This window comes from Chrysoperla carnea, chromosome 5 (assembly GCF_905475395.1).
Source record: "Chrysoperla carnea chromosome 5, inChrCarn1.1, whole genome shotgun sequence".
In the NCBI taxonomy this organism is placed as follows: domain Eukaryota; kingdom Metazoa; phylum Arthropoda; class Insecta; order Neuroptera; family Chrysopidae; genus Chrysoperla; species Chrysoperla carnea.
The window spans coordinates 52,201,814-52,216,853 of record NC_058341.1 but is presented as its reverse complement, the minus strand read 5'-3'; the positions used below and the strand labels follow the sequence as shown (position 1 = coordinate 52,216,853).

General features: G+C 30.0%; 1 protein-coding gene across 1 annotated transcript in view; it reads left to right on the top strand.

Moving 5' to 3' along the window:
• LOC123301224 (alkaline phosphatase-like) overlaps positions 1-15,040 on the top strand; it is a 639,211-nt gene that overhangs the window by 534,635 nt on the left and 89,536 nt on the right. The window lies entirely within an intron of this gene.

Here is a 15,040-nt window from a genome sequence, read left to right as displayed (position 1 = left end):
AAATTTTGAACCATAAATTAAGGATTTCTTTAAAATAATAAATGAATTTAAATAAATTAATTCCCATCTTTTCTATTATACCCAATGAAATGATGACTATTTTACACTTAAAAAAATTGAAAACTGAGCGTATATTTTAGCTGTGTAAAGCAATCAATTCGAGTGTTATAGAAGGGGGATAAGTGAGATGAAGAGAGCGGGAGGCTATAAAGCGGTGGTTGTTACTTTTAAGCCCCTGTGAAGCGGGTGGGTATCAAGCTAGTTCTTCTTATCTACAATTGGAAATTGACATATTCTTATGATGCATTGAGGTTTTCTATTTTATTTTTTTCACTTCTGGATGTCAGACATGAAAACGTCATTCATTAAAAAAATATGGCAAAAATTACCCAAAGCTCACTGTAAATTTATTTTATTATAGTCAATTATTCTTTAATTTAATCTTACTAAAAAAAAAATTATTATATCTTACATAAAAAAATATATATTCTCGATATAAAATTGAATGACAATAAACATTGAAATAAGTATATAATAATGACTTACGATGACAAAACACAACTTGTAGTTATATACGCATCAACTTCAACTTCATATTGTACATAAAAAGAACATCTATAAAACAGACCGTGTTCGTCTCTGAAGTTCTTTTTCCTCTTCGTCTGAAGACATGTTGGTCGTATACTATCAGCGTATTTTATAAATATATATGTATAAGACATAAAACATACAAATAAAAATCTTACAAGCATAGGTAATGTTTAATATGTATAGGAATAATAAAATATATATTGTACCTATGAAGAAAAAATTGTTGGAAGAATATTTATTACTTGTAATATACGAGTTGATCCAAAAAGACTGACCGCTGATTGGAGATTTGATATACATTAAAATATCATCGATTGGAGAAATTTGCAATTTTTAGTCAACTGCATTATTTTTTCCGATTACTATATCTCTCTCAAAATTGTTGCGAACAATTAGTGATTCTCCGTGGTATGGGCATAATGACGATATTCAACGAAGTCTCGAAATGACCACAGTGCATGAAGAAATTGCACGTTTCTGTGATAGGTCCCTGGTACACAGTGATCAGCATCCAATCTCTGAAGTGATCAAACTCTTGGATAATTTTGACAGTGTGAACAGACTGAACAGACAAAATGTGCAATAGTTTTAAGATTTAGATTTATTTAACATAATCATTAGATTAAGGCAATTTATATACTTAGTTTAGGCATATTCAGGTTATCACCAGTGGGTAGATTACTGTTCAAGTCAACATTTTAGCCACTAGATTTTTTATTAGTTGAGTTCTTTGTTCTTTAAACTGATAATAGAAAATTGGAAGAAAAAAAACTATACCTCTCAATACATTTAAACATTTCTTCAAACCCCAGCTTCGTCGAAGTAGTTATTTTTTTCGATTGTTACTCTCCAAACTCATAGGTTAAGACGAATAGGTACCCATACTTAATAAAGCTGACTAGTTTGCCTCTGTAAATAGTAGGTGCTTGGTCCTAACGCTGTTAATCGCAGCCAGCTGAGATCGCTTCTAATATATGATTTCCTATGTGCCACAAATTTCTGTAGTGGAAAGAACCATAGACTATTCAATGCAGTACTATTTGACAATTCGACGACATGGCATTAATGTCTTATGGATTTTCATGGAAGTGCAATCTGTTAAGTATACTGAAGTATATTGCATCCGATCGCAGCTATATATGGGAGCTCAATTCGGTCACAAGGTTAGCCGTAGCTTCATGTATACTCAAAAAACTGCGAGGCTCCGTTTATTTCTCTGAAAATGTTTCTTTTTTGTTCTGATGAGACTTACAATTAAATGGTGATTTCAAAAGGGTGAATAACCATCTTATAAAAATGATACTCCTTTTCGACATCTACTTGGTGAGATAGTTGGGTATTTGAAAAATGATCAGTAATCTACTATAACAGAAGGACCCCGCAATATTAGAGAGGAATATGGCTTTGTGTGAAAATTTTTCTTACCCAACCTAAAATGTTCTTTGGAGCATTATGATCAAAAGCTCTCACGGACACGAAACTTTTTAATGAGTAATATTTGAGCTATGGGCGATCCAGGCTGCACATACATTATAGTTATATAGCCCGTAATAAATTACCCCTTAATAAATTTTGTGATCGTAAGAGCTTTAAGAACAATCCAAAGAACATCTTGGGGGTAAATTGAAAAATTTTCACATAAAGCTATTTTCTTAGCCATATAAGTACTATAAATATAACATATGTATAGCTTTGATCGCCCGCAACTCGAAAACTATTCGTTAAAAATTTTTGTGGCCGTAAAACCTTTTGATCAGAATGATCCAAAGAGCATTCTAGGTTGGGTTAAAAAAAGTTTTACAGAAAGAGAATTTCCTATCTTATATTGCGGGATCCCAGAAGAAAATTCTCTAATAATCAAAAGATATGATTTTTGCACAGCTGGCATAGATCATCTCGTAAAATTATAAAGTAATAATAAAATAAAAAAATAAATTTAATAATACCATCTTTATATATGAATTTTTATTAATGTTCTTTTCTGTGCATACAACAATAATGACCTAGACTCAAGAGCAGAATAATATAAGCACAAAATAATATGGAACTAAAATAATATACGAAATACTCTAGCGTACTATTATTCAAATAACTTCCATATTATATGCAGAACACTTCCAGCACTAGCGTCAATCGTTTGGTAATATTTAGGCGCGTGGGAAAAGATTTGCTCACACATTTTGCGCTTTTAAAAAGATTATAATCATATTCATTATTTATACTCTAATATTTATTTAATTATTTTTTTGCATATTAAAAATTACGATTTTATATAAATATAAATATGTTTTACACAAAAAGTAAGAAACTATCATTATTTTGAATAAATTCAAAAAAGGACTCTGTCGGTTGAAACAAGAAACACTAAAACTTTAAATTAACGAAAGCCCGTTCTAATGGGCCCGAAATAATTCGAAGCTTATAATAATTTGGTTACAATTTTATGCTCATAATGAAAGAAATCAATACAATTGCTGAAAGACTTTTTTTTAACTTTTAAAGGTTAAAAAAATGTTATAAATTTATAATTCGAAAGTTTCAACCACTTGTATTTAAGCTAAGAATTTTATTCAGTAAAACAATTGGATGCAATTTATATAAAACATAAATACCAGTAAAAGCCCGCGTTTTTGACAGTTTAAAAAAGGTTTTAAATTTAAGTTTTTGTTTTTTCCGAAATAAATTTTTGGTGACTTTTCATTAGCAAAATCAACATTTTGAAGTACTTTTTCAAATATAGTAGAATACCCTATTGTAAATCTTCCAATACAATACATGAAAGTAGATATACAGAAAAAAATTCCGCATTAAAAAGAACAATATTAAAAGCGCAAAGACAAAATATTAATGTCTCTCCTACGCTAGTGGTACTTTTAAACGTTGTTGATGATCATATTCATTTGTATTCGACATTCGTAAAATTTATGAAAAATAAATTTTCATATATCGCAAATATAATAAAATAATAATAAAATTTATTTTTTTTGTTCCAATAATAAAATAAAATTTGACAGAAATATAAATATTGTAAAATAAAACTAATTGAAACTGTTGTATAACTAAATTATTTAATATAAAGTTTCAATATATAAATAAAAGTCATGTTTTCCATTTTATTCAATAAAACATTTCATCCCAAATTGCAATTTATATAAATTTCATTCAATTTTTGTTTGTTTTGCTTTGTTTTTTGTTTTATTTTTTATTATTGTTATTATTATTTTTTTTTTAAATAAAAACAAATAGGTTCAGGTACAGGCGTAGAATTTGACAGTGGAACCAGTTTATTAGTTCCAGTAATTTATTAGTAACCAGTAATTGTATAAGCTGTTGTTCAGATCACGTTTAAAAACTTTTTTTGGTAGTTAGGCAATTTTTGTTAATTTTGTGGTAAGATTAATGTGAATATTCATATTCATTCAAGTATAATAGAAGAGCCAGGCCAGAACAAAATTCATTTTATCTACTAAAGCTGGTCATTTGAGGACAGCCCTGTTCTAACGTTTAACTGACTGACTGTGATAACTGTTATCTATATCCAATGTACAAACTGTATAACAATTTTCAGCTTAAATAAATTCATTTAAATACCACGGAAATAAAAAATGAATCTTATCTATTTATTGTTCATAAATAAGGGCTGACTGACCACCCCTGTTCTAAAGGCGAATTAACTGTTATCTATAGGCAATATACAATCTGTATAAGAATTTTCAGCTTTAATAAATTCATTTTACCACCACATAAAACGGCACCGTTTCGATAACATATATCTGCCCCATGTTCTATCGTTCGCTGGACTGACCGCAGTATGTTTGTGTACACAATAACCAATCCTCAAATGATCAGCTTTAGTAAATTCAGCGAATTTTTTTTGGCCTGGCTCCTAATCCAGTACTACATTCAAATAAGTTTTATATAACAATTGTTGTTGATATATTATTTGAATAATCAAAATTACTGGAGTAAATCTAAGCAAAAAAAGGCTGTTATATGGATTAAAAGTTCGAGCAACGAAACTTTGGGGTTTTTCTTTTCACATCAAAATAAGTATTTTTTGAAATTTTTTACTTTCCCGGAGTGGTGCAACATGTTTAAAAAACAAAATGGCGTCAAAAATGAAATTTTTTTCAGAAATTTTATCATTTTTATTTTATATTCGCAAAAGGAGGCATCGGTGCATATCCAAATTTGGTAGGTTTGTAGTCCATGTTAAGAACTACTCCTCATAATTTTTTGGTGGGGTTTCGTCCCTTCCCCTCCCAGTTATATATATATGTATACATACATATGGTAAAACAGTTCATTTGACTATAACTTGAAAAATATTCGATTGATTTTAATGAAACTAATATCAATAGTAGGTTTTATTACTTACAACTTTCGGTTAAAATTTTAGCGAAATCCGTTAAATAGTTCGGCCAAAATTTCCAATTTAGGAAATTGTTTAAAATGGCTGCCATTTTATGCCATTTTGTCCTACGAGGTTAAATTTTTTTTTAAATTGTAGCATTTTTTATTATCTTTCGATTTTATAATAAGTGGCTTACCCGTAAAATGACTCCTTGATCCATATTTTTGCGAAAAACGGAAAATTTAGCACTTTCTGGAAATAATTGTTTGGGGGGTGTATGGACTGGCTTTGGGGGGTGTTTTTTGCTTTGGCATGAGAAAACTATTTTTAAAAGAGGTCTATATGGTTTAAAGCAAAATTTTTAAGTTTTAACCCCCGCGCTTTAAGGGGGAAGGGATGTATGAAATAAATGTGTCTTAAAAGATTTTAAAAAGAGGTCAAAATAGCTTAAAATGCTAAAGTAACCCAAAATTTTAGATGCTTTTATTAATATAGCACTTTTTACAACATCCACCCCTTCCCCTCCCGCTTTCATATTTTTTGCAAATTCAAAATTTTTATGACGTATAAAGGGGTTTTTGGGGTCGCTGATCTCGAATTTTGCAATAGATTATCAAAAAAAATTGTAATATTTTTAGGGGGTGTACTTATTTGGGCCAAAAGTTCGAGATCAGCGACCCCCAAAACCTCTTTATACGTCATAAAAATTTTGAATTTGCAAAAAATATGAAAGCGGGAGGGGAAGGGGTGGATGTTGTAAAAAGTGCTATATTAATAAAAGCATCTAAAATTTTGGGTTACTTTAGCATTTTAAGCTATTTTGACCTCTTTTTAAAATCTTTTAAGACACATTTATTTCATACACCCCTTCCCCCTTAAAGCGCGGGGGTTAAAACTTAAAAATTTTGCTTTAAACCATATAGACCTCTTTTAAAAATAGTTTTCTCATGCCAAAGCAAAAAACACCCCCCAAAGCCAGTCCATACACCCCCCAAACAATTATTTCCAGAAAGTGCTAAATTTTCCGTTTTTCGCAAAAATATGGATCAAGGAGTCATTTTACGGGTAAGCCACTTATTATAAAATCGAAAGATAATAAAAAATGCTACAATTTAAAAAAAAATTTAACCTCGTAGGACAAAATGGCATAAAATGGCAGCCATTTTAAACAATTTCCTAAATTGGAAATTTTGGCCGAACTATTTAACGGATTTCGCTAAAATTTTAATCGAAAGTTGCAAGTAATAAAACCTACTATTGATATTAGTTTCCTTAAAATCAATCGAATATTTTTCAAGTTATAGTCAAATGAACTGTTTTACCATATGTATGTATACATATATATATAACTGGGAGGGGAAGGGACGAAACCCCACCAAAAAATTATGAGGAGTAGTTCTTAACATGGACTACAAACCTACCAAATTTGGATATGCACCGATGCCTCCTTTTGCGAATATAAAATAAAAATGATAAAATTTAAAAAATTTCAAAAAATACTTATTTTGATGTGAAAAGAAAAACCCCAAAGTTTCGTTGCTCGAACTTTTAATCCATACACAAGGCGTAATTTCACTCTACTAAATATTTCATCATCGTTTTTAGTAACATTAATCAAATTAAAGCTGACCGGGTCATTGAAAAATTTTCCCGGTGCCCTGGAAAAAAATCCTGGCTTATGAACTTTTCGTAGAGAAAAAATTTATAGGCACAATCTTGATAATAGCGTTTAAAACCTATGTCTCATTCCAGCTATTCGGAAACTACTGTCAAATACTATGGTTGGCCCTAGATTCTAAATATATGTACATAAAATCAAGTTTTATGTATATTATCTCGACTGCATTGTTTATTTTTATTTTCTATCGAACTTCCTGTTTTGAGTTGACGTAATTAAAATTTAGGAAAAGCAAATGAATAAACTTTCATAACATTTCTTGTTTTATTAATTTCAAGGCGCTTCCATCACAAATAATTAATTTTTGAGTGGAAATGACAGTGTCGGTCAAGGTCGTGGACATAAAACAGAAACCGAAATAAATGTATAAAACAAGGCAAAATATTAAAAAAGTGTAGCTTTTGTTCAATATGTAGAGAATACAATTACATAGCTTTCAAGGTGAGTTTGAATGCGCATATCTTATTCATGCGTATTTATATATACGTGGTTGTATAAATCATGGTAGAATTAGACAAGGTTTGTTTTATTAATTAGTTCAGTTCGCGCATGTGCCTAGTCGACGCTATCTTAGCTTGTGCCCGCTTCCTGATTCAATTACTGTAAAAAACGTGAATACCTTTGTGTAGACAATCCTTGTTTTTTGTAATGAAAAAATCCTTCTTTACAATAAAATTTTTTCCGCCTCAGGCTTTTGTAATTTTTTGTGAGACAACTCGACATTACAAATATGAAAACAAAACATTGACCAACTTGACAGCTCAAACGTAGGCAAATAATCAATATGGCTGTGACGAGGTACCGTGCGAGAGATATCACCGAGAGTAAGAGAATACCCAGACCGTACTCCTACCAACGCTCGAGCATACCTAGTCTAATTCTACCATGGTATAAATTTATGCATAACTTAAAAGATTAAAGTACAGCTCCTTACTCAAGTATATAATAGATAAGTATGATTATGATGTTTTTGAACTGGTCAAACTTAAAACTAAAACACTTCTTATCTTGTTTTAAAAATGATAAGTCACCAATTATTTACTTGGATGTATAACAATTTATCTTAAATATAAAACAAAAATGTCCAGTATAACCTCAAAAGCATTAAATTACTATTTATAATTGTTATTCTTGTACACAAACATCAGACTAAATATACAATAAAAAACCGTCTGTACAATAAAATACTTGCTACTTAAAGTACACACAACAATAATACAAAATAAATACATATAATAGTAGAATAAAAAAAATTAATATAATATCAAATTGTCATTATTACTGTACATGACAGTTTTATGTTATAATTTAGGTTAGGAACACAACAAATATCATTTAAAAGTCGTATTATTTATATGAATAACCATAGATATAGATACCATCATAATGTGTGTATCTTTGTCTATATTACATTAATTACAATGCATTGTATTCATTTTATCAATTTATATAATATTATTTTATAGAGAATGTTTTGAGAGTATTTATGAGCGAACATACTACTCACATATTATATAATACAGAGAGTCTCAAATCACATCTTATAAGATATCAAATACTTGTGTATTTTCTCATATAGTGAATCGAATACAAATATTATGGCTGGTGCAATGCCCAAAATGAAAGGTAATGATGAGCTCCAGGAAACCACTTTCAACTGATCATGCACAAAGAAAATTCAGAGCGACCAAAGATAGTGCGAAGGCGAGAAAGCTATGTTTTTGCAAATTAAAGCAATCAAGATGGTCGTACAAACAAATATCTCGATGAAATTAAAGAACCTGTATGACCGAGCTTTACTCGGTATTTTTTGAGTTAAAGAGGCACTAATTTTATCACTAATATAAGAACCATTTAAAATGTTTCCACACAAATAGCAATTTGAATGTCCCGGTAATGTACTTTATTTTGCCACCAATAGATGTTAGGCAGAGTCATATTTTGCAGTTAATGCTTCAGTTTTTCCTGAAAACGCGAATAAAACGTCGTTTTTTAAAAATGAAATTTAGCTAGATCGATTTTTCGGCACAAAAGCCCCAACCAGATCCGCAACTTTTACTATAAAGCCTCGAATAGAAAAAAGAATTGTGTGCTAATAATATACAGGAAATATCTTGAAGTTGATAGCTACATGTATCTAAGATATCGAAAAAAAAATTCTCAAGTCGGAGGACCAGAAAATAAGATGTCGGAGCGAATGTGATGTGCTTGCTTGCCGTTAAATCTCTACACTCAATATAATCAAATTTCTGGAATACTAGTTTAAAAGGAACTTGATAGACTAACGAAACAAAATTCTAACCAATTTCTTCAACATTTTGTGTAAAAAATTTTTCGGGGAAAGTTTTTTTTTCAGGCAAAAATATTTAATGTTTATTTTCCATTCGTTTTAATTCATCTTGTACGGAATAAAACATCTCTCACTCAAATACAAAAAAAAAAAATGTAATTAAACCATAAAAAGGTTTTTATGGTGACATATACATGTGATACTAGAGACCTCTATACACTATCCCGTTCATTTGGTTTATGACAATTCGAGCAACCTCATTCATATCTCTCACTGCTCTTGCTTGGAATTTTTGTTTTTTTATTTTATTTTATTACGAGAAGGATGTCTCATTGAAAAATCGGATTTATTCTGTAGTTATTAAAAAAAACAGTCCTCTAACAGAAGACTTTTGCGCGTCAAAGTCGATAAAACAGTTGGATAGTTCGTAGCTAGAATAAAATATGTCCAATTTCTAGAGTAATTATGGTCCAAAAAACAAAACATGAATATATTTGAAAAAAGCAGAAATATAAAGCGATACCCTAGAACAATTACTTCAGGCGATATTTCACAAACTTGTCGTTCATCACAAAATCAACCCGATTTTTGTGTTTTAAGACTATTCAGGTCAATAAAGAGGTTCAGGTTCAGAGGTTCTCTAGTTCAAAACAAATGAAAATCCATCTCATTTTATTATTAGCTGAACATTTTTCGAGAAGTTTCTAGAATCGCTCCGAAATAAAAGCTATTCGTAAACGATAGTTCGATTTTTTGGGTAAAAATTACTTCATCATAAAAAGTTTTATCAAATTCTGAAACAAACATATTTTTGAAATTTTCTCGATTTTTTAAAGGGGTTAATAAAATTGGAATAAATAAAGAAAAATTTTTCGTCCATAGTAGGTACTACACATACCCAAAAGATTTCTTTCATAAAATTTGACGAGTGGTTTATAAGATGATATCGACTTAATAAACGATTTAAGCCGATATCATCTCATAAACCACTCGTCAAATTGTATGAAAGAAATCTTTTGTTTGAATTTTTTGGGTATGTAGTACCTACTGTGAACGAAAAATTTTCCTTATTTATTCCAATTTACTAATCTTCCTCAGTTCTTTTGCTTCTTCTGTGGATATTGTACACTTTGGTTCATAAATGTAAAACAAACTTTAATTGTCAGTGGTTAATGAAATTTTCATCTCAATCATTGAACATTTTTACAATCAAAGTTAGTTATCAAACCCGATTAATGAAAATAATTTCAATTGGTGCACATAATAATCTCAAATACTCTTTACACATAGGTTTTAAGAAAGGAGAGGATATCGCACATTGAACAAGCAACAAAATGAAATCTATAACAATTCTCAACATTATGTGTATTTTTCTTTATCGAACAGTGGCGTGTTTTTACGCATTTTAATTGTTTCCGATATTACAATGAGCTGTGTGGATTTTATTGTTCTATCTTTTATCAATTTGATAAAAATCTTCGTTCGTTTGTTCTGGACGTGTATGTGTGGGTGAAGTTTTTTCGCGTACATTTTGATTACGCATTCTAGAAATAGGTTTTAATATCAAAAAAATTTATTTGTTACATAGCTTCAATCATATTTTCACGTCCACAATGACATAAAAGCTCGTTTTTATCTTTTGTAGTAAAAAGACACAATCGACGAATAGACACGTAGGTTTTTGATAATAATAGGTTGGCTGATAAGTCCCCGGTCTGACACATAGATGGCGTCGCTAGTATTAAATGCATATTATTTTTATATAGTACCAACCTTCAAATGATTCGTGTCAAAATTTGACGTCTGTAAGTCAATTAGTTTGTGAGATAGAGCGTCTTTTGTGAAGCAACTTTTGTTATTGTGAAAAAAATGAAAAAAAAGGAATTTCGTGTTTTGATAAAATACTGTTTTCTGAAGGGAAAAAATACAGTGGAAGCAAAAACTTGGCTTGATAATGAGTTTCCGGACTCTGTATTTTTTCCCTTCAGCAAACAGTATTTTATCAAAACACGAAATTCCATTTTTTCCATTTTTTTCACAATAACAAAAGTTGCTTCACAAAAGACGCTCTATCTCACAAACTAATTGACTTACAGACGTCAAATTTTGACACGAATCATTTGAAGGTTGGTACTATATAAAAATAATATTCATTTAATACTAGCGACGCCATCTATGTGTCAGACCGGGGACTTATCAGCCAACCTGTTAAGTGTCATTTATATTTAGAATATTAGACCGATTCGAAAAGTTATTTATTATTAAACAAGCTTGATAACCGCCCGCTTCACTGGGCTTAAAAGTAAAAACCACCGGTTTATAGCCTCCATATCTCTTGATTTCAGTTATTATCCTTCTATAACACTTGATGGGATTGTTTTACGCAGCTAAAAGATATGGATATTTTTCAATTTTTTTAATCGTTAAATAGTCATAATTCACTGAGTATATCAGAAAGGTTGGCTCTGAATTGCTTGGCATTTACTATTTTAAATTTTTACAGAAACCTTTAATTTATAGTTCAAAATGATGATTATAGATCTTTGTTTATCATTTTGAACCTAAAATTCAAGATTTCTGTAAAAATTTAAAATAGTAAATGTCACATTAATTTTAATTTTTTCAATTTTTTTTTCTTTTTTTATATATCTTTATAAATTATAGCTCATGTGTTATTCTGATGTATGAGCTATGTTGCTGTACAGTTTCATTAAAAACCATTCTCTATTTGCGTGAAAGCGTAACAAACAAACCAAGAAACAAACAAACATCCTTACTTTCACATTTATAATATGTAGGGATGGTTTGCGTCAAAATCGGACACGAGAAGTTTGTCAAAATATAGGTGTAGGTATCTAATTTTTTAAACGATTTTCGAGATTACGTATTTAGGTATATGCTTTTCTTTTCATTATTTCATTATTCGATATTTAAGATATAAACATAAAAATCCTAAAAAATCAGCTGAAATCAATACATATATATTTCGTTTATATCTTAAGTATTATTTTAACTATAAAATGTCAGAAAAACCCCTAACAAGCTTTATAAATTTTGTATATAAACAGAAATTTTCTTTTATCCAAAAAGAACTTAAAGTTTATGCAAACTCTTCTTTTAATAATGTGAAGCAATTTGGTCGATGATGGAGTTTTTCAAAAAACTTCTCCAAATGTTCTTTTATCTATAACTGTCGGAAATTACCACTTACAAAAGTATTTTCTGAGTAGTTTCTCGATCGAATGGCGTCTAGCTCGGTAAGCTTTTAGTAATTATTAATTCTTCAGGGGAAACTTGCTAATTGCTATGTTTGATAGCTCTTATGTTTGATAAAAGATTTATTCTATAACGCTTTTATTAATCAACTATGCTACTATATATCACTGCTCAGCATTTTGTAAAGATTCGACATCGATCAATATAAAGATTTAATGCAGCTTTAAAGCTTTTTTACACTGAATTTTTGCTTTTCTCAAAAAAATCAGTTAATAACAGAAACAAAACTACGAGATAATTTTTTGCTAATAAAAGTTTATCAATGATCAATTTTCCCCAATTACTTTGAATTTTAGCTACACTTTAAAAAACTGCTCAAATTTCTTTTGTAACGAACAATTGTAAATAAATTTGCTGGAACTAGCAGACATTCAAGCCTTTGAATATATTAGCGAATTGCCGAATCAAATGGAGCGATTGCTTTTGTAAGATGGAATCATCTTCTCTCGAGCGGTCGCAATTTATGTCCGATTTGAATAAAATTTGGTATCGAGAAGGATTTTGGTATTTGAAAGATCAAGTTCGTTAATGAGACAAATCGACAGATACACAAGGGGTTTGGGGGGGGTCAAAGTAAAAAATTTTAAATTTTTTAAAAATAAAAAATTTTTTTGTATTCTTGAAAACCTAAAAAGGATATTCGATTTTATGAAAAATTTGTAATTTTTTCAATCTTTGAGGGAGATTGCTTAACTAATGCAGCTCCTGTGCTACGAATTTTTTTAGTTTGAGCATAACTTGTGAATATTTTTAAAACTTCCCATACCGTCGTAGTCTTTTCGCATAACAAGTCTTTCTTACACGGTACATGCAGGCTCACCCAGCTATTATGATATACTGAATTAATATGCATAACTGTGCTTAGGAGTGTATACGATCAACAATACAAAATTGATTTTACTAAAAAGCAAGAAAACCAAAAATTTTAAAATTTTAAAATCATTTCCGTTAACTGGATACACAACATTATGAAAAATAATTTTATTGTCATTTTATTGCAATAAAAAAAAAATTATCGCCACTGAACCATTTTATATATTCACATAAGCTTAACCTCATTTCCGGCCTAACATTTTATGAAAACATGTTCATTAAAAGTATTGAGGGGAATTGTGCTGTTTTTTTTTTTTTTTTTAAATATTTTTTTACCATCATCACACGATTCCCTAATACAAAAAATACACAAAAACACTGTAATCATAATTGTAGCTGTTGTATTGTTAGTATGTGCCCCCGTTAGTCTGCCTGGGAGTAATGATTTAGGTGGTATATTCCAATCAAATATTTGATGAAAAAAATCTTGTTTCAAAATAAAAAGTCGGATCTAGTGTATTTATGATTTCGTACCAAATTACTAAAAGAAACTGTTCGAGTTACACTTCAATATTGAAGTTGAAATCAATTATATGTAAGATAGCAGTATCACTGCAAGTTATTAAATTGTTGGTTCCCTGGTACGCCAAAATATTTTTAAATATCGATTAAAAAACTAGCACTATTGTTTAACGAGACTGCAAAAATTATTTTTTAACTACAGTAGCGATATTTTTCACCTTACTTGTTGACGATTTTGTTCGTATTCGCCATTCCTTCGATAAAAATAATTAGCACACTACTTTTTGGTGCTACCTACTCTTTGACAATTTTGTTCGTTTTTGTGTTCCCTTTTAGAGATTAGTATACAATAAATGAAAATATAAAATTCAAGTTTCGGCATGGTAAAAGTCACATATTGAATTTTTTGTCTATAATAGACAAGTCACTTTTAAGTTATCACACATATTATTCCCCAGATATATATATATAGCCTCAGATATTTTTCGTGATAAATACAACATCTGAAGGCAACATTAAATCATGCTCTTAGTACATTAGTTAATATATGCTGGAAGCCAATTATTTATCAAAAAAGGAGAATCTAAAGTAAAAAGCCACCTTTGAATCTGCCGTGAAGGTGCTTGAAAAGTATTTCAGCTCAAATATATTGTGATTGCCACGCTTTCTTGCAAAAACAACCATTTTGAAACTTGCAACGCATATGCTTAGCGCTACCCGATGAAGTCTTCTACAGATTGTATGTTCCTATCGAAAAATTCCTTCTCGAATATAGGACATGATCGAGTTCTTATCTGAGATAATGATTGTGATCTGTGGCCATCGCATCGTTCAATCTATTTACTTTATGCACATTGTAATTTCCTTTGCCTTTGTTGTAGTTATTTCTAAGCTTTGACCTTTTGTAAAGCCTTGTAGTATGATATATAAATGCAAAACGAAACCCTCATTGCTTCAGTTGTACTCTAACTAGTTTTTCACAGTATTGATGACGTATTGATAATGAAAAGTTGGTGACGATGATGGTAGCAGTAACGAGCTCTTCAACCAACCAATTCTATTTCCCTCCCGCCCTTCTTCGCTTACGCCTCTTTGATTTTTGTTCTGTTGTCAATAATTTATTTGTTTGTATTTATTCTTTGTTTCAATGGTTTTGTTTTTTGTACTTGTTTAAATTTCAATGTCAATAATCAAAATTTATGATCAGTAAATGAGTAGCAAATAGCACAGTATATACAGGGTGCCACCTCTTTCAACGAGCTACGTCTTCAATGCTTGTGAATCAGCGGAGGACAGTTTGAAACAAAATTTTTATTATTTTTGTGTTGGCAATACAATAATTTTTAATTGAGAAAACATTTAACTATTTGATTCAATAATTTTTTTACTTTATAAATTAAATTTAAAAGTATACATAGCTCCTTGACCATTGAGTTTTGGACAAAATTATATAAGGCACTTTCAACATAAAATTGCCCAAAGAATACGCTCTTAAGGCTATGTCCATCGAGTCACG